The sequence below is a fragment of the Periplaneta americana genome, chromosome 11 (genome assembly GCF_040183065.1).
Source record: "Periplaneta americana isolate PAMFEO1 chromosome 11, P.americana_PAMFEO1_priV1, whole genome shotgun sequence".
Classification (NCBI taxonomy): Eukaryota; Metazoa; Arthropoda; class Insecta; order Blattodea; family Blattidae; genus Periplaneta; species Periplaneta americana.
Window position 1 is genome coordinate 57,396,718 of NC_091127.1, and position 15,137 is coordinate 57,411,854.

The 15,137-nt window shown below is 34.2% G+C and overlaps 1 protein-coding gene across 3 annotated transcripts in view; it reads left to right on the forward strand.

Moving 5' to 3' along the window:
* LOC138709033 (protein peste-like) overlaps positions 1–15,137 on the forward strand; it is a 140,086-nt gene that overhangs the window by 54,164 nt on the left and 70,785 nt on the right. The gene's annotated exons all lie outside the window — the stretch shown is intronic.

Sequence of the window (15,137 nt, forward strand, 5' to 3'; positions counted from 1 at the left end):
CACAAGTTTTGAATGAAAATTGTAGAAGTTTTAAAAATCACAAAAGTGCCCCTTTAACAGTTTGAATTTTGACGAGCGTTCTCCGGTTTTAGGCAGAACATATTTAGAAATCAGAAGTCGGAATAGGCATAATATCTTTTTTTTCTGGCAGTACACAGTATCAATACCTTTCCTCTTTGAACGTTTCAAAATTAACATTTCTCTCATACAAAAAAATAAATGATACAATAGGCAGTGGACTTAAACAGTAAACTATGATTGCATGAAGAAGAAGTCGCCCGTAACAATACATCCCTAACTCACGTGCTACTATAAAGTTGTAAAACTTGTAAATTTTGATGAGTACCGATACCTTTTTTTTTTTATAGATTAAATGTACTGAGTACACATATTATATATATACCATATTTCATGGTATACATAGATTATACTACCTTTATGGAGCATAACTCATTTTTTCGTGTCGTTAGTTTTTAATTGCGAACCTAACACTTATCTCGCTCTATGTTTATGTAAGGTAAAGGTTAGTAATACTGTGATACGAGTAACATTGTGATAGTTCTTTTTGAGAATTTTTTACAATTTTACTGAGCGAGAGAAAGACCGGTTTTGTACAGCAACTTGTCCATGAACATTCCCTTAATACGTTGACGCAAAAAACCGATCTTCCTCTCGCTCAGTAAAATTGTAATAAATTCCCAAAAAGAACTATCACAATATTATTCGTATCACAGTATTAACAATCTTTACCCTATAACGTGTTCCAAAAGTCAGTTTATCGAAAATAATAAATGAAATTCAGTGTCAGATGTAAGCGTCATTTAATATGGAAAATAGTCAGATAAGGGAAATATGTTTATACAATGTGTTCAAAATGTTTACTATGTTGTTCTATAGACGTGTTACAATGATCGGCTACCATATCAGCTACAGAAAGGAATTTTCAGTGATGTCAACTTATATGGGCCCATAGGGTCTGAGCCCACCCAATAATTTGTCGTCTTTTTAATTTGTTATTATTATTATTATTATTATTATTATTATTATTATTATTATTATTATTATTATCATCATCATCATCAACTTTTCCATTCTTTCCTGGCTTAGTTACCTCATGAGTGATGCCTTACTGTGTCATTTATAAGGTAAAAACCTGACTTCAGACTATTAACTAAACGAAAAACATAATATGTGATGGTTGCTTATTGAAATCAGTAAGTTACAATAAGTAAAATTTCAATAAGTAAGGATGCATTGGTGGTGTGCACTTTAGTCATCTCTCCTACCGATATTAGATGTCACATAAGGATATGCTGAAAAGTTAGATTTAGAAGATGTTTGTGACGAATTTATAGGGAGAAACACATTAATTGCATCACTCCGTGCTACGTAATAGTGAGTGCACTTTCGTATTATCAATTTATAATCAGAACAGAGTTGTGCAAATATATCAATTTTTTTTTAACGTCGGTTGGTCTATTGCGTAACTCCATCCAATTTGAGGTTGCTGATCTCCAAAATGACATCTTTGTGAAAAGCAACAATAAGGATTGTGTTAGTTTAGATGTACGTTGTTTAAAAATATTTATTCCTCTAAATAACCACGTCTTAGATCATTTGCTTCTTCACTTTGTGTGTAGCGGGTAGTATTTATATTACCTCATGAATTTGTGACGATTTGCGATGCCTGCTCTAAACCTTCGCTTCATTGAAGCTCTTGTATACCATGTCACCTTTACTGCGTTGCTAAGTAGGTTTTATAGCTCGCGTGCAGAAAGAGCTAGCTCATTATGCACGATTTTTTATCATAACTTGTTTATAGTACTAGGATTACATTAAGTATTTACATGGAAACGAAAGAAACTACATAGTGTCTTAGTATCGACATTAATGTTTCATAAATGGCAGTATTTTTTTTTATTTACGAAAGAGAAATTGAGCTTTAATGTTTTAATTATTTGAAATGAATGACGATCAACCAAAAATAATACGGAAAACACGTGTTAGGTTCATTAACAGACTCTTAGACTTCGACCTTGGTAACGAAACTAAGAAACAAAAAAGTTCATAATACTTCCTCATTAGGCTACACGTTTTATGCACTTTGCTGCAATTCAGTTCTTATGACGTCTTTCCAATGATATCATTGTTTGTAGCTATTTTTTAAAATTATAACATACCAATGTAAAGTAATTAAATAATGTATATAAACCCAAGAAATAAGATAAATTTTCTTCTTTTTTGCATTTCACAGAAGGGGCAGATTAAGATCCGCAGTCCACACCTGTGGAGTAACGGTCAGCGCATCTGGCCGCGAAACCAGGTGGCCCGGGTTCGAATCCCGGTCGGGTCAAGTTATCAGGTTGAGGTTTTTTCCGGGGTTTTCCCTCAATCCAATACGAGCAAATGCTGGTAACTTTCGGTGCTGGACCCCGGACTCATTTCACCGGCATTATCATCTTCATATCATTCAGACGCTAAATAACCTAGACGTTGATACAGCGTTGTAAAATAACCCAATAAAATAAAAATAAAGATCCCCATTTCAATTGTAAATATTATATTTTTAGTTGTTCGTGTAAATAATTTTGCACAGATTTCTATGATAATATAACATGGAATCAAATTGTTATACAAATATGAAAATATGTCATTCGCTTCTTGAGTGGGCCTAAATATATTACTTGTGGATTAACCAACAGAATTATGAAAGCACACATGGAAGGCGTCTCGGTAGTGCGTGGTTTAATGATCACAGCGAGGGGTCTCATCCCACAATTCACTGCTAATTCTTTGAAAAATGTTGGAATCGATGACATCGTTCCTAAAGAGTCACTTCAACCATTAAATGTTCTGTGGCAATCCAGAAAAACCAGAATTTCTAGACTGATGAATTTTTAAAAATAAATTATATATACTGTAGTTTCCCTCTAGCTAAAAAAATGGTGTTTAAGATTTACTTCGGAAAATAGATGTTCCTTTAGTAGAAGGAGGAGTCTATTTTGGTAGACCGATTTTCGTTGATTTATTTCTTTTTGTAACGAGGAAGGAATTACAACTCTAAATTTGCGACTTAAATATCGTAAAATATTGTAGATTGCAACGCAAACCTGTGGTATATACGAATAGTTTAAAATCCTTTTTTTTTTTGCTCTATTTCCATAACGGCTAAGGTTATGATATTTCCACAAATTCATGTTTGTATTGTTAAGTCCTAAATTTTTATTTGAAGTTTCCAATTAGGACATACATAAATAAACATTAATTTTTCGCTGTTTCAGTAACGAAACGAATAATGTCACTTTAAATTTAGTATCCATAGGCTTAACGTTAATTTTTAAAAGTAGGTTATGTAGGTATTTTCAACGAACTAAAATGTTCACCTAAGAAAGAGATTTCTGTCTGGATGCATAGGCCTAAATATGTAATTACTTGATAAAGTATCTTTGAGACATATTGTCCACTTGACTACATTCATCACTTTACATTATCATAGGGTGGAAATTATAAAATATTTTCCGACAGTTTAGAATAGTGATTCACTTTCCTCTTTCAAACAGACACGCATTAATTTTTACTAAAACTATATCTCGTGTTGTATCATTCTCTAAACAACTGTCTAATAATACTGAATGTTTAGAAAACTCTCCAATAATTTAGAAAAAAGGTCTGCATTCAGACAGACAACATGTTGAATGCCACTTCTACCATATCAGAAATTTGGAGACAGGAGCGTACGAAAGGGGATTACCGGGTTCGAACTCCCCCTTGAACTAAAAAAAATACTTAATTATATTTGAGTATTTTTTATCCATAATCGTTTTCCCTTCTTCACTTTTCCACTGGCAGAGTAACAAAATCTACATCGACATATGGCGTAATCCTCCTAACCTTCCTTCAATATAATCCCTGTGCTTGGTGCTGCGCACGTTCGAATTATAACAATGCTATATTTATCATAGAGAGACCTACTGCCTACTACCGACTTTGTAATAAAATGAAGGTGACACGATATGAAATTTAACTTGTGAAATATATTGAAAAGATTGTATCGACAGTTCTGCAGTGCAGATGTTAAATATTGTGCATTGTCGATTTTAAACTCATTTTAAGAACGGCGTTCATCCGTTCGTTAGTTTGAGTTTATTGTCAAACGTTCGTTTAACGTTTTGTGCATTTGACAGTTCATTTGTTTAAATATAAAGTTCTTGTGTAGGTGTATAAAGACAGAAACATTTTTATTATACTAAATTAAACAGAAGTTAAAATTTGTTAACCATTGAATGGCTGTGAAAAAAATACGTTTCAAAGGTTTTATAAGGATATTCATGAATATGTTCTATTAGAACATAGTATATTATTAATAAATACACCGTAACATAATAATAATAATAATAATAATAATAATAATAATAATAATAATAATAATACACAAAATTTAAAATACCGATATTATAAATTGTAAATAATTTTAATAATGCTCCCCTGGAGAAAATTATGCGTATTCCAGTGGTTGGAGAAGTTTTTTCCCAAGATTATCTCGAAATAAAATCTCTGTAGCACATAAGAAAGTAGAAAGTGATGTGGAATTCTGTAGCATCAAATGCTGCAATGTGTTTCTGTTATGTCTGAACAAACCTTGGAAAACGTGTTCTTTTGGCTCTTTAGATGACTAATGTGATATGAATATATATTGGTACCCGCGTGTCAGAATTATAGTCTTTCAGATCTTATTTGCATACGAAAGCAAATGTTCGAACTGACCTCCTTAGCAGAAAACGCGCTTTTGCAGTTTGTGTGTGTCAGGAGCCAGTGCGGCATAAACAAGATATACAAGCTAATTTGAAATTACATCGCTTTTGGTCCTGTATCCACATTAGGCTTTTTTGTAGTCGATTATTTAACGACGCTATTACTACTACTACTACTACTACTACTACTACTACTACTACTACTACTACTATTGCTACTGCTGCTGCTCCTGCTATTATTATTATTATTATTATTATTATTATTATTATTATTAATTAATTAACTAATTAAGCTTCCTTTATAAACAAGTTGAGAAGTTTGACAAAACACATTATAGATAATTTGAAAAACACACCTAAAAGGTAAAGTAATACTACTACAACTCTGCTCCGCCGATATAGTAGAATGTGTCTGAGTCTAAAGAAAACAGCAAAACAGTAGAATGTAATCTGTTGTGACGAGAATTCAAGCCCCCGCATATCTATAACGCATCATACCACAAACATGTTCAGGTCTGAATATTTCTGACAAAGTAAATAGTATTTAACGCCTTGAGAACGGCGCAAATATTACAGATATTGCTGGAGAGTTTATGGCAATATTCACTCACTCACTCACTCACTCACTCACTCACTCACTCACTCACTCACTCACTCACTCACTCACTCACTCACTCACTCACTCATTTATTTATTTATTTACTTATTTATTTATTATTGTACTTTATATAATTATGATATGTTGTAGGAAATAAAATTAACTTTTATTAACGTTGTATCAGATTCAATTTTTTAATAAATTAACAATTCTTAAATACGTCCGCCGAGTTAGCTCTATGGTAGTTAGCTCCCATGTAAAATTTCTACCTTGGGACTAGGAGAGATGGCGGTGCACAACTTCTAATCACTAGATTGTGCACCAATATGCCTGGCATAAATCCCAAATCTCTCCGCAGTGTATATGAAGAAAAGGGATATGTCACTGTTGATAGTGATTCGTCCGTCGGATGGGCACGTTAAGCCTGGCAGCTCTCTTGGTGCTATTCGACAGGAGTAGGCTACGTGCCGGCACCGGGTTTCCCCTTCTCCCTTCCTCATCTTCATCATCATTACTAATTCCAGAGACTAAACTTACACGAACACTTACACATACACTCACCCTAGTACACGACATAACTCTCCATAGATACACATCATGTACAGTGTGACCTGCCGAAGTGGTGTACAACTAGAAAATGGGTCACAGTTCTGCCATCTATCCGCAATATGCGGAACCCGAATCACGCAAGTGAAGTGGTGGGCATAGGATACACACACACAATTCTTAAATACTCATTTCCGTATGATCGATATTTTTACTGTATATAATATTCCTTCACTTTCATGCTCTACTTAAACATGGTGCTTGCCGATTGCAGGGGACTTGCTCCGTGTTTATATCTAAGTAGGTAAACATTGGCTTTCCTAAATCGACGGAGCAGTGTACTACTTTACGGTGTTGGACGTCTGTGCAGTTGGTATAGCGAGATGATAATTAGCGAGATGGGAAAGAGGATTCACCATAGGATTACTTGACATTCAATTTACAGTTATTGAAAACCTCAATCACGCAATCAGCCCAAACGGGAATAGAATTTACTCCCGAGCGAGACCGGGATTGTAACCAAACGCGCCTACCACCTAAGGTACACCGGCAGCCCACACGACTCTCAAGTGTGATACAATGCGGGCAGTTTGAAAGTCCCGATACATTGCTCGGCTAGTCGGCGGCCAGAGCCCCTGCAAACCCAGGTATTCATCTCCAAGAAAGCGCGGCGCTATTCCCGCCAGAGTTGCAAACCATGCAATCATTTTTGTTGAACATATATTTCAGAATTCTTTCCATTTTGCTTCCCATAGGAATAAATTATCACATTAATGGAACACATTTGAGTTTATTATATTCCATTAGATAAACGTTTTAAATCTGCTCCGCTTTCTGTCAAGATTCTCAGGGGAGAGTCCTGTTTCCTCCTGTCACTAATAAGCTTGCATCATATTTTGTTAATCGGTTAATTACACTAGCGGTTACACTATAGCTAGTTATCTTCGCCTCAACTAAGGAAGCGAATTAATATATAATATTTTTGCGGACTCCTCAATTACTGTCATTCATGATGTAACGACAGTCTAAGCACAAGGTAACCTAATATCCTCATGTTGTGGTATAAATCCCTACCTTTAGTGATCACTCATCTCCTGGTAAAACCGCTGGAATATTGCAACTCGGGCTATTACAATAACAGAACATCCACCCTTCCTAAATAATGCCCTCAGGGTCGATCGAGCCATACTTCAATGGCTCCTAAGGCGCTAAGGCAAATGTCGGGATGTGCCCTAAAAGAAATGTGCCACGAACCTACATCCGTCTTTCCACAAAAGCTTCGGCATTTTACCAAATTGAAGCCTTAGAAAAAGGACCCTTGGATTTCGAATATTGCCTTCGTTTACTGGAGTTGCACTCGCACTGTGAAATTACTCGGTACCTTTCAATGTGTAGGCTTTGACATCTTCCGGCGTTCCTTGCCTTAATGCTGCTCTGTCATGCTTCTCTCCTCTCTCCCCTTTTATGCGATAACTGTTATGTTACGCCCATTTTCGGCTTTCTCCTTCAAAATTCTTTTGAGTTTCTTCAGTGGAACAGCGAAACTCGGTGTGAGACAAGTGGTTAACAGGCTTTGGAGCTGACATATTCAGCTTCTTTCAGCCCCAAACTCCCTTCCAAGGACGCGTTTTAGTGTACCTTTTAATATTTCTCCTCCCATTTCCTCATTGTACTCACTCATTTACAATGCAGCACAGACGTCAGTACCTGTGGAGCGCATAAAAAAAATATCGCTTCTTCAAACAAGCATGGAGAAATGCATACTTCATGAATGTTGTCCCGTTGAGAACTGTGTGAATGTATGTTATTGTACTCTTGGAAACAAATGATTAATGGAATGTATGTACAAGTTAAGTAGTGTATTATAGCGGAAAGTGACTAGGCAGAAAACAAAAACCCATGACTATGTAACAGCTTAGGATCAGAGCTTTCCAAACTGGGTGTCGCCTGAAGGTTTATGGGATGTCGCGAACTGTCTGGTATATTTAACTGTTTTGAGCAATTAACTCATGATAACTGAAATGTAAGAAAATCGCTGATCACCCTTGCTTATCTAGCTGCCTTGTAGATACGTGTCCTTGACAGACGCATAGATTTGCGTATAGTTGTAGTATACAAGTGTAAGTCTAGTCTGCAAGATAAGGATGAGAATATCTTAACTGCAACAGACAAAATGTCTGCCTTACGAGAAAAGTTAGCAATTTGGTCTCGAAAAGTGAAAGAGGGCAGCTACGAAATGTTCCCAAATATATCTCACTGTTATTCGAAGAACGAAATAAAAGATTCAATTTACAACTATCTGACATTACTCACAGATAAATTCGTAAGTTACTTCCCAGATCTGAACACAAAAGCATATCACTGGATAAGAAATCCATTTTTGTCATCTGAAGTTAGTGGACTTTCCTTAGCAGAAGAAGAATTGGCAGAGATTAAAAATGATAGGAATTTGAAGTTAAAACACCAAAGAGATGATTTGAACAGATTCGGGATTTCACTTGACAATTTTCCGCATCTTGCTAAATGGGTTCTTGTGGTTTTGTTGCAATTTTCAACCACATATTATTGCGAAGCAGGATTTTCTATGATGGCCAATATCAAAACAGTGAAACGTGGCAGTTTAAGAATGCTAGATACAGAAATGCGAGTGAATTTATCCCATATTCGTCCAAATATAAAATACATTTGTAAGATTCGCCAAGCACTTGTGGGCCCTGAAAAACTAAAACCAAAGGTGAAAATAAGTGTGATAGTTTTCCTCATCTTAGAACTCTGTGTAAATGTTTCTTTTGCCTCATATAATATGTTAACAATAGTAGAAATATGTGTGTTAATTTTATTCATTTTATGAAGGGTGTACAAGTAGCCTATTAATGTGTGGAATACGTTCATTTGAAGGATAAAGTGAAGCACTAAATTTTTAGAGTTTGCTAGGGTGTCGCCGTATAAAAAAGTTTGAAAAGCACTGACTTAGACAATGAAATCACATTTAGTAGGTAAATGTAAAATTTGCATATGTAGGCTTAGAGTGTGCTGTAGAAATTGGGTAGGCTAAATTGGACTTTCAAGCCTCTCCCACTAGTAGGAAGTGAAAATTTATACCATCAGAAGGGACTCTTATGCATGTTACGTTTGTGATACTCAAATTATTTCAATCGAAACTCAGATCTTATTTTTAAATTTTAGTGTGGGGAAACTCTGAACGTTGTTTCACCTTATGTACACCCTAACAACAGTATGTTATTCCCCTCTTTACAGTTCATACAAAATTCGAGCACTATATGTGGACCTTGCGCCCAAAACCAGACAAGTCCATCAATGCTAATTTATCAGGAAGTGAAAAAAAAAAAAAACTGAAATCGACCTAACATTAATACTATGAATGTAATACTTTGTGAGGACATTGATGGGCCACCTACTATTGTAAATCAGATTCTGCTTTATACAAAATGTCCTCGGGCTACTATAAAAATATGTAGGACTTGTTCAGTTTTGATTAACAGAGCTGGACTTGGAATAACAAATTATGACGTGTGTATGTAAATCATCAGGTTGGAAAATTTGTACCGTTTCTGAATGATTAGAGCGTACAATATATTTCACCATACGGTTCATAATATTGTAAGGTAATGTCAGGTAATTTCATAGCGAAAACTCGACTTAATTCGCCAAATATCTTCTCGCTATTACCAATTCTACCAAAAACCGCGCTGCTAATACAGCATTAAAAAAACACGAATTTTTAGCAGCTTGGTCATGATTCTGGAGCGTACGTTTTATATTCATGTATCCGAAAAAGAATCACAGTTGGCTGAGTTTGCTTCTCTTTATCGAGAGGAAAGTGCGTTAGAGGCCACCGCTGAAAAGTGGAAACACCTAATAAAAATTATATTGACTATTTCATTTATATGACGTCATTTCATTTTCGACCATTGAAGTGTAATGAAATTTCGAATTCCAACCAATCACAGTCATACATCGCGATAATTTCTGCAGTTCGGTTTATCACTATCAATTTATCGCATGGTCGTTCTTTTGTTTAGTCAGTGTCGCCAACTGTTTCCACGTAAATCGATGAGCATGAATCCATTGTACTAAATGAAGTGCGAAATCCTACTTCCACATCTACATCCTCTTCTTCTAATTCCATATCCATTGTATCTAAAGAAAATGACACTCCATAACAATTGCTCATTTAATTTATATATTAATCAGGTTATTTGTAATTAAATATAGTATGAAATGTTTATGATTTCAGCAGATAATGAAAAAGTATTTGTTATAATAACAAGAGAAAAGCGCACTACATGTAATTAACATTTTTAAACCTGTATTTCGCTTTTCTCAATTGGCATTACTGAATAACATTCAATTTCTTTATTGCAGTAATCGTTATTCAACTATTTCGACTTCAAAATGTCTGAATAGGTGAAGTATTCATAAATATATGATTATTAACATTTTTTTACCGAATTTTAGAGATATATTATTTACATTTTTATTTTATTCACGAAATAGTCCTAATAAATGTCACTCGAGGTATGAAATTTCCCAAATAAATCGACTCGCTTCGCTCGTGGATTTATCGGCAAATCTCAGACCTTTTATGACATTACTATGCACAAATTCGCAATAGTTTGGAAATTACTAGACAAATTGTTAATTTTTACTTTTATTCTTTTTTTTGTATAGAATACAAACATGCTTCCCATCAGAGAGAGAACGAGATAGGATATTATGCTAGTAGTTCGCCATCGTAAAATGATAGGGTATATTCTGAATATATCTACTGAAATAAAACGAAATGAACATGTCATCGCATTGGAAAGAAAAATATTACGTTACACCTCACGTAATACAGAAGTTCATTATCAACACCTACGAAAACAGGTTATGGACGACAGATATAAATTATCTGATCAACCTGTTTATCCTGGCAAAGGGTAAAAGAAAGAAAGAGATTGGCGAGTGATGTTTAGAACAATATATTTTCGGAAATAACAACCCTAATAATTATGCATAAGAAAAATATTGATTTTCATGAATTATATTTTTATCAAAGAGTTGTTTAAACATTATCCTTCCCATCTTTCATATTCTACATCGGTTCTGCATAAAAGTGACACTCCTCACATCTTGACGTTCATTACCAAATGGGGGTTTTGTCGGGTAAGGGATTTAAAGACAGGCAGTTCATGTCACCTTCCTCCTCATACTGTGCAAAAAACAAATTTAAAAAATCATTAGAATCTCTTACGATCTCATTGTAAAATTGGTCACGTTAAGATCTGTTAATATTTTTGGTGGTGTGAAAGGCTTTATGGTCATAACTCTACGAGAGTAGATAGATAGATAGATAGATAGATAGATAGATAGATAGATAGATAGATAGATAGATAGATAGATAGATAGATAGATAGATAGATAGATAGATAGATAGGTAGGTAGGTAGGTAGGTAGGTAGGTAGGTAGGTAGGTAGGTAGGTAGGTAGGTAGGTAGGTAGGTAGGTAGGTAGGTAGGTAGGTAGGTAGATAGATAGATAGATAGATAGATAGATAGATAGATAGATAGATAGATAGATAGATAGATAGATAGATAGATAGATAGATAGATAGATAGATAGATAGATAGATAGATAGATAGATAGATAGATAGATAGATAGATAGATAGATAGATAGATAGATAGATAGATAGATAGATAGATAGATAGATAGATAGATAGATAGATAGATAGATAGATAGATAGATAGATAGATAGATAGATAGATAGATAGATAGATAGATAGATAGATAGATAGATAGATAGATAGATAGATAGATAGATAGATAGATAGATAGATAGATAGATAGATAGATAGATAGATAGATAGATAGATAGATAGATAGATAGATAGATAGATAGATAGATAGATAGATAGATAGATAGATAGATAGATAGATAGATAGATAGATAGATAGATAGATAGATAGATAGATAGATAGATAGATAGATAGATAGATAGATAGATAGATAGATAGATAGATAGATAGATAGATAGATAGATAGATAGATAGATAGATAGATAGATAGATAGATAGATAGATAGATAGATAGATAGATAGATAGATAGATAGATAGATAGATAGATAGATAGATAGATAGATAGATAGATAGATAGATAGATAGATAGATAGATAGATAGATAGATAGATAGATAGATAGATAGATAGATAGATAGATGAGTAAATAAATAAATAAATAAATGAGTAAATAACTAAATAAATAAATATAAATAAATACACACAAAAATAAGGAAATAATAATATTTTACTAAAAAATGTTATTTCATGTGCATCCGTTCACTAGTTAACGAAAAATGACTGTAAACAGGAAGAGAGGCATGGAGACAGACAATCATACACATATACGGCATGCCAAAACCAATTTTTCGATATAAAAGTTGCTAAAAGCGCTTATCTTTATAAAAGTCTCGAAATACACAATATATTTTCACCATCATATTTGAGAAATAATAGCAAAATGATACAGATGGCATGAAATATTAATCACAACTGATTGCCATATATATGCTTGCCCCAGTTTGCCAAACGCTGGTTTGCATAATTTTATTTTCGCCGTAATATTATGTATGACATCATGATGAAGTAGAATCAAGTGAAAGGAAGGAGCCTACAAAAGTATATTAATTGACCCTGAAAGAATTGAAAGAAGCGTTGAAAGGAATGACAAAATTTACAGGGAATAAAATTAATAACAATAAATGTTAAGTACTTAAATACGCAAGAACATTAATACATATGTAGCTGTTACATTTCTAACAGTAAATTTTAGAAAATCACAAAATAAAATTCTCAAAGAATGACTTCAGACGAAAGATGCAGATCTATCACTTTAAAGAAGGGGGCAGATCAAACGATATTAACTATCGAGAAATACATATCTCCGCCGATTTAGTAGAATGTGTATGAATCTAATTTATTTATTCATATAATTTATTTATTTACTTATTTATTTAATCTGGTGGAGTAAAGGCTATCAGGCCTTCTCTTTCATATCACCAGCAATGCAATACAACTTCAAGAAAAAGAAAAAAAAATAACACATTTTTCCATCTAAGCATAACATAATTTTTTCTAAAAGAATGTATACCGATCTCAAATTATGTTTTGAAATTAACTCTCAACTCTTTGATTATAGTCACTAAGTGTGTAGTAAGATATTATTTCAAATACAAATTTTTAATAAGAGAAAAATTGATGTTAAAACGTGCGGGTCAAAATGAACGGTAGTCTACTGGTCGTACTAAGTAGTTTGAAAGTCCTGGTCCTCGTAGTGTTAAATACCTATTCCCGTATGATGGATGTTTTCCTGTCCATAATACCTCGACTTTCATACTCTACCGCTTGCCGGTTGCAGGAGACTTACTCCGCGTCTTAAGTAGATGAACATTAACTTTCTCCTATATCGACGGAGCAGTGAAAGTGTTTTGGATACACATTATAAACCATATTACCAGAATATTAAATCTGATTCTAAAGTCTGTCGTAGACTCACTGATTTCTGAAGTACAAGTTGGTTTTAAAGAAGGATGATCATGTGCAATGTCATTTCTACTTCGGAAAGAATCACAGAAAAGAGAAGAGAATTTGATTGCGAAACGCATTTAGCAGTTACAGACCTGGTAAAAGCTTTCGATAAATTCAACAAGGATCTTACTATGGAGTATCTTTGAGAAAAGTGATATCCAAATCACCTAATATGGACCATAAGATGCTTTTATACTGGGACTACAGTACTTCTGGATTTAAATGGAAAATTAACAGAATAAATTCGCACCAATATAGTGTGTGTTAGTCAAGGTTGCAGTCTTCCGCCAACATTTTTACATTTGAAGAATGTCCCAAAACCAACTCCTGGATCTCCTCTAAAAAGTGTCTTTCGTCCTCGAAATACATCAATGCCATGAAGATGTCTTGCAACGTCACCGCAGTGAGATCTGTCCCTGGCAGAACCTTCAGTAGGCCTACTACCCGTTGTCGCCATCCCGGCTGCAGCGAGACTGAAACACTTGGCCACGTACTGGGATTCTGTAAGAAGGGAGAGCTACTGCGTGACAACAGACACCATCGTGCCCGTACAGCAATTGCCAACCTGCTAAGAAACAGAATGGGAAGTACATGAGGAGATTCATTGTGTGTCTGAAGACGATTCTCATAGAAGAGTCGATATAATTGCCATCAATAGAAGAACCCAGAAAGCGATGGTCTTAGACCCTATGATTTGCTTTGAACGAGACACGAATCAAGCACTGCAGATAAATGATGACAAGCGAGCTAAATATCTACCTTGTCTTCCATACTTCAGTGAAAAATATGGCATTTCGCTTTACAACTGGGATGTTACAGGCTTACTATTTGGAGCAAGGGGTTGTTTACTAAAATTTACATGTAATATCCTTAAATCCTTTAAAATTCCCTTTTATGAGGTTCAAAAGATTGTAATGGAAATTCTGAAGGCCTCTCTTCAGATTCTACATTATCATCTATATGTTAACACGTAAATTTTTATTTTAATGTACAAATCGAATCATTATTTTGCTCGTTTCATTTCCCTTTATCTTTTATGTTTAATTACGGATGCCAGTGGTCAACCTCACTTGAGGACGGATTATTTGAAATAAGTCATAGTAGTATTTGACATGGACGACATGTTTAGAAAATGGAAATTATATAGTTATGTAGGACTTCACCATGGGAAAAAAACATTTTAGTAAATTCTTTGCTTTATGCCGATGATGAAGACATAATACAAGATAGTAGGACAAGCTGCAAATCGCAGTAAAAAGACTATAATTTTAGAATATCATTAGATAAAACAAAGACCATGGGATCTGAGAGCAAGTTCCCAGTATAAAAGATAAAATAATATAAGAAGTGAATTATTTTAAGTATTTAGGTTGTTACGTCTGGTATGAAAAATTATGTTTAGCACAGAAGTTCCATAAAGATTCTCTAAATATTATAGGCTACTATTATTTCTTAAATAAATGTAAAATGACTAAGACCGGTCTGCTCAGAGAGCCACGTTTTATTAAGGTCACAGTGGTTTTCCCCACATCATTCTTCTGTAGAGTAGGCCGTGACATTGTTTTTATCTTACTCAATAAGCAGCCGTAATGGAATATATTAAATATGTTACTGAGAACGTAACGTTAAGTTATAGAATGTTTTGCAACATTT